We start from the raw sequence: 10,736 nt of genomic DNA, 5'->3' as shown, positions 1-10,736 counted from the left end.
ATGTGCCTTAAACCTGCTCCTCTTCCATCATGCCCTCGGAGGTAGAGCAGCACACTGCTTCCAGCCACTTCTTTCTGCTGCATCCCGTCATCCCGTGTGTGCCCTCACAAGGACATCTTGATCATCTCGAATGTTTCCCTGGTCAGATGATAAATAATGAATTATGAATCAAATGATGGGAAATATTGTAGTGTGAAGGGAGGGCATAAAATAGGAAAACTAATGATACCACTTTTAATCAAAATTACAGCATGCCCATATCAATTGCAGACATATATACCGGCCCCTTTCCAATCATTTCATAAACTATTATTTCCTAACTATTTTTATGCGCATTGTTTCGACTGATTATGTGCAAATTGATGGCAATGCCTAAATATGTCTATTCAGGGGAAGCTTTGAGTAATATAGTTCAGATTCACGAGCAACCAAGAGAGTTTTTGCAATTGCAGTATTATGATCGAACGATTGCTCATATTCTTTCATCATTCAACTAAAAAATCTGATATTTTGTTGATGCTCATTTTCTGTTTCACATCGGATCCTGCTTTGTTTTGAAAGCATATTGCAACTCCTGCTGTGGCATTTAGTCATTGCTTTTGATGCTTGATTGTGCATCGCTTCCAGCAAAGACCCTGAAAGTTCTGGTCACAAGAAAGTTATATAAGAGGTTGATGGCCCAAAAGGAGAAGTTGAAGGAGAAGATTCGACTAGTAGAGGCTAGAGAGAGAGTGAATCTTTAGAGAGTGACGAATCTTGAAGAGAAGATTAATGACAAGTGTTTGTCTATGTCGAAAATGGATGAGAGTAATCTGCTTCACTTGACATAGCGCTATTGGAAAGATTAGGATCTTAGAAGTCTTGTGAAAAATTAAACTCACCTGTTGCCTCTCTTTGTATTTTTAAATTCCGTACCGTTATAGCTTTTGTCCTCAAATTATTCTCGACACCTGCACTGCCTCTCACGATATGCGACTGGTAAGCTGCTCATTTACCAGTAACTTGAGCAGAATAGAAAGAAACGAAACTATACGGCAGATGATCCTGCAACAGCTTCGGCTGATTGATCAACTTTCTTAGGTCCACCCCTTACCAATCTCATAGTTTTCTTTCGTGTTGGCTTTTCACCATGATCATTCCCAGCCTCTGGACATGTTACCTGTTTTGGCCTTACCGCTTCGTCATGGATGGTGAAGCTAAGGAACCATCCATCCACCCGCTCGAGGGGGCATCACTAGTAATTTCATAAGCCATGTTTCTTGCTCACATCACGCTCTTTTATTAGCGAAACAGCTCAGTACGTAAGAGATCAAACATTCGAGATGCAGAGTCGCCCTGAGTTGGTTATCTGTGGCTCTACAGTAAAGGCATCCCGCTACTCTTGAATTAGCGAGCGAATTTGAATTAGAGCATCCCTTTTTTCAAGTTGGTGATATAGCCAACTTGTTACAAAGAGACGCGTGCTGAGATCTCGAGCTTAATTTATCACTGGCATATTCCAATTCCATTATTGACGCTACCTATACTGCCTCATATTTTAAGTTAGTTTTGCTAAGTTGAATTTGGTTTGTGTAGGAAAACGTGTAACTCTGTTATTTTCTTCAAAGTTCTCAGCTTAATCCAAGGTGCACCTTTGCCTTGCATCAGGTAGCTTTCTTCCGCCCAGAATTTAGCCCTGCCCCATTCCCACCTCTTCCGAAAACATATTTGACGTCTAATTTCAGTAAGAAAGATTGTGACAAGCAACTAGGTTAAGATCGATGGCTTTTGTTGGTCAGTTAAAGATTGCTCCTTAAAGCTACTCAAGTTAGCAATCTATATTGTTTGTGCTTCTCTCCTCAGCTTATGCTAATGTCATAAATTGGTAGTTCAAACATGCGTATTCCAAAGCTGTTCCTTAGGAATTCATCAAGAAAAATATTCAGGAAAACAAGAAAATCGTGACTCTCATGTGTTCGTATAGATCATGGCTGGTGGAGTTCAATAACTATCCATGTGCCCCAACGGCTTTCTTAAGTGCGAGAGCTTTGGGATTTAGATTTAACATTTTGAAAATTGACTGTTTCTTCGTTATTTGTTACATGAAGCAACATGCCATTGTTTCCATGGTTCAATTGTTTGGTTAACAACCGTAAAAAACTTAATTGGGCTGACCTACATTTCAAAGGTCCTAAAATGAAGTGGGCTTGTTATGGAGACTTAATTAAGATGACAGTCCAATTTTAGTTTTAAGGTATCTTCATTCGTGCAACCTCGTTTGCTTTTCAGTTAGGTTTGTAGCGCACTTGGATCTCTCATAAAAATATGTGCGAGACTCTTTGCTTTCTAGCCACAGTGTCCTTCCCTTTCGTCCGCATGCCTGATTTACCAATATTATTATTCTTTTTTTTTGGGTATCCAAGGAGGATGAACCCTTTTGTTACATCATAATCCAACTTGGCGCACATGGTCACCAAGCAATTAGTGAATTAAATATCGTGGAAGGCATATGTACCCAAGACAATAGTGTTGGCATTCGTGCATTTGCACTAGGCAGCAGTGTTCCTAGCAAAAGCCAATCTTGGAATTCGGGAAAGTATGATGCAAAAGGGAATCTTTCATCTGATTACAATTATTATGAACCTCAAATCAGAGAGTTTAAGACAAAAAATTGCCTCAAAAGGCACAAATAACCCGCAGTTCACGGTTTAGAAAAATGAGATTCAATAATGACAAACAAAATCACGTGAAGAGCAAATTCATTGGATACCACGCACTCGCTCACGCTGATAGCAAGATGTCCGTTTATAGCACATATAGATCTAAGACCGTGCTTTTAAATATTATTCCAAACATTCATTTTAATGTATTTTGCCTTCATTCCCACTTCAAGTTAGTTATTCTTCTCAAATATATCCTGAATATTTGTCAATATTTTTTTTTAACCATGTACAAACTATATAGGCATTTATGTCAAAATAGAGAAATATTGACCGTTTCACGCTTTAAAATTCCTATGACAAATATTGGTATGAATTGAAATAGAGTCCGAGATATTGTATAGAAGTTATGATAATGGTTGGATGAAATATAAGTTAAAGACCACACTATTGATTAAGAAAACTAATGAGCAATTCAACCTCACATTTTTACAAATAAAACTCCATGAAAAATCCGTACATATATTTAAAAACACTCCCAATTAATCAGCAATTCTCTTACCTTCTAATATCCAATTCACAATAATTGTCAAATATTACATAAAGTTCTAATTTTTTTAGGACATAGTGCAGAATGCAAAATACACTTATTCTTCACAATCAAAAAATTATACTTACTCTATCTTGCAATTATTGAATATGGAGAATAATATGAAAATTGTACATTAACATTGTCATTTTCTTAAGAAAGGATACACAATGTAAATTAACTTATTATTTTTGAAAGATAATACATGAAAGGTCAACACCTATTTTCAACTAATGGACAACATTAATTAGGTACGAGGTGTATGTTAGCCCAACTATTAATATATCAATATGTAGAACTTAACAAAAGTTGGTATTCAATATATAAAACAAAAAACAAGGCTATTTTATGATTAAGAGCTCTTTCGATCTGTATACCATTACGAGAACTGAACTTCAATTTTTTTTCCCACAAGCCCCCTCACACACGTGAACAAGAAGACAATTGCGACATAATCTAGTGAATCATACTAGATTAAACAGTATTGGGGGCATCAAAAGGAGATATTCCGCATTATAGTCGTAATATAGCATTTGTTCATTTTACTAAACTCAAGATGGGTTGAATATGGATATGATGCAAATCCAAAAAGACTCACGTAAAGTTGTGTTTCGCCATTTTAAATTCATTTCAAATGGTTTTTAAAATTTTAAGTGATCCATACACAACCTATGACACTAACATTTGGAAAATGGGTTTCTATACAAATTGTCACCTCTAGATATACAAGTCACGTGAATATGGCCTGATCTTGCCCGTTTGTTCTCTTTATTAATTACATTTGTTAATCTATGATGACAGACTATATAAAGTAGACAAGCACTGATTTAAAGTCGAATCATTTATTAATTTCATCTTCTTTGAAGGTTTTATAAACATTTCATATTCTAATCGTCACCCTGTATTGATTCCCCACAAGCCTCCTCACACAAATATCGATGGAAATATTAATATTGTGAAAACAATTGAAGATGCTACTAATCACATGCGTATATGGGCATAACCCGTCCTTGTCCATTTGTTCTCTTAATTATATATTATCATGTCGATGATGACAGATTATAAACAATACTTATTAAACAAGTGATGATCCAAGTCGACTCATTTTCGTACTTTGACAGCTGGTAATCTTTTATTTTTATTTTTATTTTTGTAAGCCACTTGATGGGTTGCCATTTAAATTTAATAATGCGAAGAAATCAAGGAAAGAAGTCAATTTAAGTCGACGATTGTTGTCTTGATCGAGAAGACGGAAAGCGGTCATTTTTTATTGTTATTTTTGGCCAGTGATGACTCGGAGCAACGCGCTATTAAGGGTCCTGCTTCCCAAGGAATTGACATGCCCTTAGTTAAGGCGTTAACCAAGGTGAGATGATCGAGCTGCATAATTTATACTCATCTCCTCTTTCTTTCTTGTGATTTGGGTCTTTGTTAAGGTTCTAAGTCATTAAATCACTAGTACTAGTGAGGATGCTCAGCTAATAACTTTCAGTTTATCCAGATTAATATCAACTTTTGAATATTGTGAGTCTCTTGTGACATCAAACTAAATACAACCGTTTTGAAATATATATATATATATATTAGTAGCATGAGAAAGTCCTACTATGCATTTAGAATAGAGAACTTCTCTTACTCAGTGCTAGCATTGTCATATTAACTAGATATTGCAAACAATCATTGAAGGGGTCACATATGTTTCAAAATTCTAATCGTACCTAGTTTGACACTGACATAAAATGTGATGTTGTTGATAATAATCTTAGTGAAGCTTTCAATGGTAGGTGTGTGGAAGCTAGGTGCAAGGCCATTGTGAGTATGCTTGAAGATATTAGAATCATGATTATGAATAGAATGCATAGTCAAAGGGATGCATGTGCTAAGTGGACAATGAATTATGGTCCAAGGATTGTGCATAAGTTACATCGTAATACGTGGCTAGTAGATATTGCCATTTGATATGGAATGGAGATCAAGGATACGAGATTATGGAAAATGGTGACAAATATGTTGTAGACTTCAATTTGAATACTTGTTCTTGTAGAGCTTGGGAAGTTAGTGGAATCCCATGTTGCCATGCTATATGTGCAATACACCACAAGAAAAATGATCCAGGTGACTACCTAGCCGATTGCTATAACAAGAACAAATACTTAAGTGCTTATCAATTCATGATGCCTACTGTGAGAGGACAGAAATTTTGGGGCAAAACTAATAAAGAAGCCCCTCAGCCCCCACCGATCAAAAAGATGCCTGGTAGGCCAAAAAGGAGTAGAAGAAAGCAACCACTTGAGCTTGTAAAAGGGAACAGAATGACTAAAGAGGGTAAGAGAATGACTTGTTCTACTTGCCATGTGGTTGGACATAATTGTAAAGGATGTCCTTTGAGAAAGGTATTTCTTAACTAATTGATTTTGTTGATTCTAAGCCTGTTGTCTTGTCATGAATGCTTACTATGTGCTTTTTAAGCCCATGCAAATGCACCTGAAGCTCAATCTCAAGCCAATTCCAGTGGATCAAGGCCTAAAAAAAGACAAGTATGTTGTGATAGATTCATGCATTATAAGTTATAAATGTGAAGATTTCAATTTACTAATGATGTATATATATGCAGGCTAAAGCTACAGCAACAGCAAGTACAACTCAAGGAGGATCCAAAGGCCACATCATTGCTTCTGCAGAAGCTAGTGCACTTGTACAAGATAATAATGGGCAGACAAATTCTTCAGCCAATGCTTTTGCAGAAGCTAGTGCACAAGTAGAAGATACTGCTGCCAATGCTTTTGCAGAAGCTAGTGCACAAGTAGAAGATACTGCTGCCAATGCTTTTGCAGAAGCTAGTGCACCAATTGAAGATACTTCAGCCAATGCTTTTGCTCAAGTCGATGTGCCAGCAGAAGATACTTCAGTCAATGCTTGTACAAAACTCACTAGACCAGTGCAAGATACTTCAGCCAATGCTAAAGCTCAGTCTTGTGTAAATGAAAGAGGATGTTGGGCTACTGCTAATGTAAGTGGATGTAGTGGACAAGCCAATTCTTTTGCTGAAGCTAGTGTTAATCAACGACAAGGATTTTTTCGTGCTCAAGCCAATGCAATAGCTAGCGGCAGACCTAAAAAAATCCCGGTGAGTAATACCTCACCAGCCATGCATTCATGTGTTGTAATTACATTGTCACATTTGATTTTTGTTTTGTTTTTTTTTTTTTTTCAGTTTAAAAGACCCGCCATTGAAATGGAAATGATACAAGGGCAGTCACAACCGAACAAGAAAAAGAAAATGGTATGTTTACACAACTCCTAAAAAAAAAAAACCTTCAAATTCTCAATGTGAGTATGTTTTAACACTTTACAATGGGAACTGATTGTCTCCTTGAACTAAAAACATACCCATTCTTTTGTAGCCTGTCTCAAATGATACAAGATTATCGAAACAATCGGACAGAGGAGTAGTTTTAGGAGCTTCAATGGCAAAAGCGCATCCCCAAGCTAGTGCACAGCCTCAGTCATCTGAAAGTGCTCTTCAAAAGCATGTTGTTGTGAAGTCAAAGCCACCATTGCAACTCCAAGACAGTTTGCAGCTTCAAGCATTAAGAACTTATCTCGAAAGCACATCGGTGTAAAGCCAAAGCCACCATCGCACCCCCAGGCAAGTTCTCAGCCTCAGTCCCAAAAACATGTTGCCATAAAGTCGAAGCCGAAGCCAAAGCCGAAGCCACCATTACAACCGCCAATGAGTTCACAGCCTCAGTCATCTCATACTTCAATTGCTCCCGCAAAGCCTATTTGGAAGTGAGTCACAAAAGGCACGCCATATACAATTAAAAGCTCACGACTTATGAATCAAGTGCACGATGAACCTGGTGGACCACCCGAGATAGTTCAACCACCCGAGATAGTAGACTTGGATTGACGTGCTTGCTAAATGTGTCTTGTCTCATGAAAGTTGCAACAAGAAATTCTCCTTTAACATTATCTTGGGTGCTGTTTTTGCTGGCCAATTTCTTATATGGTTTGTGGTTTGTAGTGTTTTGTAGCAATCAATTTTAGTGATTTTGTAATTATCAAAGAACGTGCTGTGTTTAATGACTCGTCCCTTTTGCTGTATACATTTGAGAATATCGAATCCATCTGTTTATGATGCTTGGATGCAGTAGTGCAATGTGCAAATTTATCTCGCCTAAGAAAAGAGCACCTTTGTTTTGCATCCGTGTATCTGAGGCAGCATGCCATGGTACGTGCATGTTCCTTTTCAGTTTCTTTATTTGAATAGGAGTTTTATATCTGTTGAGCACCTCAGTACAGTCTCCATATATATTCACAACTTACATAATGTCAAAAATAAGGTAGCATGCCATGGGGGGTGGATTCGGATGCTTCCCCCCCATGTTCGGACAATAGGGACGGAGGCCTCGTGGTCCTCGAAAGATCTTTTGTCGAGTCGTCGTCGCGTCGTTGTCGCCCCCCCCCTTCACCCTCGTGGTCGTCAAGTCTTCCCGTGCGATTCCACGTGGTACTAAATGGCCCTTCTCCTTCTCCCCACGGGCTCGTGAGTGATGCTAGATGGAGAGACGTGACTCTCTCTCTCTCTCTCTCTCTCTCTCTCTCTCTCTCTCTCCACAAAGTCCGTCAAATAAATTTCTAATTTCCTATCTCCAGTTGTGACGTGATGGTTTATCAAGGTCCCACTCTCATGCATTACACAGAATTTTACACATTAAGCACATAATACATAATGTATATATATCTGTTCTATCTACACTAGAGTTATTGTGTCCTAAAAAAGTATGGTTTGGGATCTGTTTTCCCAAATATTGTCTCTCGAGGGTCCAGCATTGTTATTCTCCGTCAAATTAGTCCTAATTTTTTTTGCATTTGTTGCAAATGAAACAAGTATGAGCAAAGTGAACATTGTTTTATCTCGACTTTGAAGCATCAAAGATAGCCATTGGCATGCCGTCGCTCGTGGGATGGTTAAACTCGATTAAAAGTCCCGCTACTTTCCTCCATGGATAATTTTGTAAATGACTCCAATCATATGATTTAGCCTTTTCTGGTCAAGAAATCTTCATTTGTTCGTTGAACTTCAAATGGCAGATTAGAGATTTCCATATCGCCACAAGAGAGGAAGACATCTCGGGTATTACGCCGGTTGGGTAGGTGAGATTATTCCGTTGCTTATCTCTCGTTCATTGCAGACAACCTGGTTTGATTTTGACTATACTTTTCACTAACAAACTCCTCGAAATCTGGAAGGTTGTTCATTCGTTCGGCGAGCCTTGACGTCGATTTTCCGGGGAATTGTGGCGGACCGATACATGCTATCCCTTGTTGTTCTGTTCCACGAATTTTGCTACCATTCTGATATATGTATTTCGTGATTCCGTAACAGGCTTGTGCGAGCGAAATATTCCGTGAGGAGTACCAAGCGCTAGGAGTATCAACCGTAATACAAAACATTTAAAAAATCATCATCAAAATAGCATTCACTGAAAGAACACACGAAATTGTTTACATTTTCACGCAACATGAGTTTCCTAATTTTACAGGGCAAAAGAGAATCGGGATAAAGTAATTAAATACAAACTTAGAACAAGGTACTATGGAAGACTTAGAAACTTCTCATTGGCTTTCACATTAAATATAATCCCCATAATGATATAACACATGCATAGAAAAATCCCAATTGATAGAGCATCTTCCCTTTCTTCACTGCAAGCTCTTCCTTTAAAAGTCCATTTTTCGCCTTTTGCGCCTTCATTTTAGCTATCGGTGAGCTTACATAATCGTCGTTGCATCCGGATTGGCTTGACTCCGATAGTGCTTGATTTCTTTCAAGCAGTTCAACTATCATGTCCCTCGCTTGATCCGGTATTTTTTGGTCAACCCACATGAAGAAATTGCAGCAACCTGACCATCAAACTTAGCACATCCATAGAACCTTCTTCCTGCGTTTTCTTTGTTTTTGCAATAAGAAGTGGTGATCGAAGACCACAATAGCAGGTTAACTCGATTCGACCTCATTAGGAGTTACACCACTTGATTTAGAAGTTGTTGCCCTCATTCTTCTTGTCGCCATATTAAAAAAGCATATCACGCTTGCAAACTAGCAAAACCTACACCATAGGAGAATAAAGGCATGTTAACCTTCAAAACAAACATGTAATTACAACTTATTCACAGATAAAGACCACATGTCTGCTGTCCTACATTTAATCTTAGCATGTGTCGCAAAAACTGCACACGTAGCTAGAGACCTCTAAGACGAATATATGGCCATGCGATATAAATCTTGTTTCCAAGAATAACATGCACATGAAAATAAGTTCATGGAAACTAGAAATCTTCTTTCCTTAACATCATCAAGCAACAAAAAGCAAATCAAACAGTGCATTGGATTCCATCACATAAGAATGTGTAAGCAATGGACAATGAGACAAATCATTCGGTATCGTCATTGACAGTGAAAAGGAACTATATCTATAGATTCAACTTAAAGGATTATGGGACAGCAACAAGCATAAAAAAAATGGGGAAGAACAGGAAAATGTTATATCCATAGATAATTCCAAAAGAGGATAATTCTTTGAGAACTAGTTGTTGAGGCAATATATCATTAGGCCATCTAATCTTTAACCGATTTCGTTAAGTTACGCTTCTTTGAAAACATTCATAGTCATGTGACACCACTAAGGTGTGCGTGTAAGTCATATACATTTATCACCCATGATGATGATTCCAGTGAATAAGTACTGAACAATGTGATGTAAAGAAGTTCAATTTAAAAGTGCCTATTTGCACCATAAACGAGTGGAACATTCAAGCGTGAGAGGAAATCCATGACTAATTTAGCACAAAAATGAGGCTTAAAAAGCGACCTCTACGCAACTATTTGAAACATACTTCAATGGGTTCCGGGTGTAGTATACGCTCAACAAGACTGCACGTTTCATTTGTGTCGTCCGATCTACATATTGACTTAGGTTGGAGCAAACGACAGTGCTCCTATGGTAGCACTAAGCAGGTAAGCTGCCGCTCAAAATCAAAGCACCATTGTCAAGAACTATAGCAACCGGAATAGAACTACAAGAGAAACACGAAGAGGAAACAATCAGTCACCTTTGACAAAGCAATTATATCAGCAGCATGAACTGTTATTGTTATCCCTGAAATGATTAAATGAAGACGGTCATTAGCGCAACCAAAATAGACAGTTCAGGAAGCCAAATCTGGCTTTCTAAAGCTAGTGTTGACCAGTTTCAAGAGGACACCTATTTGTAATACATTTTAAACCCACATCATACCATATCCCTGCTATCTTAGTCTGAAAAACATTATTCTCATGTCCCTATCTAATCAAGTAAATATAGATGCGAGAGATGAAGATACGCACATCACCCCCCTTCCCCAAAAAATAAACTTGAAGTTTCAAGATGTCGTTGTCTAGAACAAATTCTATAATTAGTGAAGTTGTAGATAACTTCAGCCATAGTCTTGAAAGAAATGAT

This window comes from Eucalyptus grandis, chromosome 7 (genome assembly GCF_016545825.1).
Source record: "Eucalyptus grandis isolate ANBG69807.140 chromosome 7, ASM1654582v1, whole genome shotgun sequence".
Classification (NCBI taxonomy): Eukaryota; Viridiplantae; Streptophyta; class Magnoliopsida; order Myrtales; family Myrtaceae; genus Eucalyptus; species Eucalyptus grandis.
The sequence above is the reverse complement of the archived record's forward strand: the minus strand, read 5'-3'. Positions refer to the sequence as shown.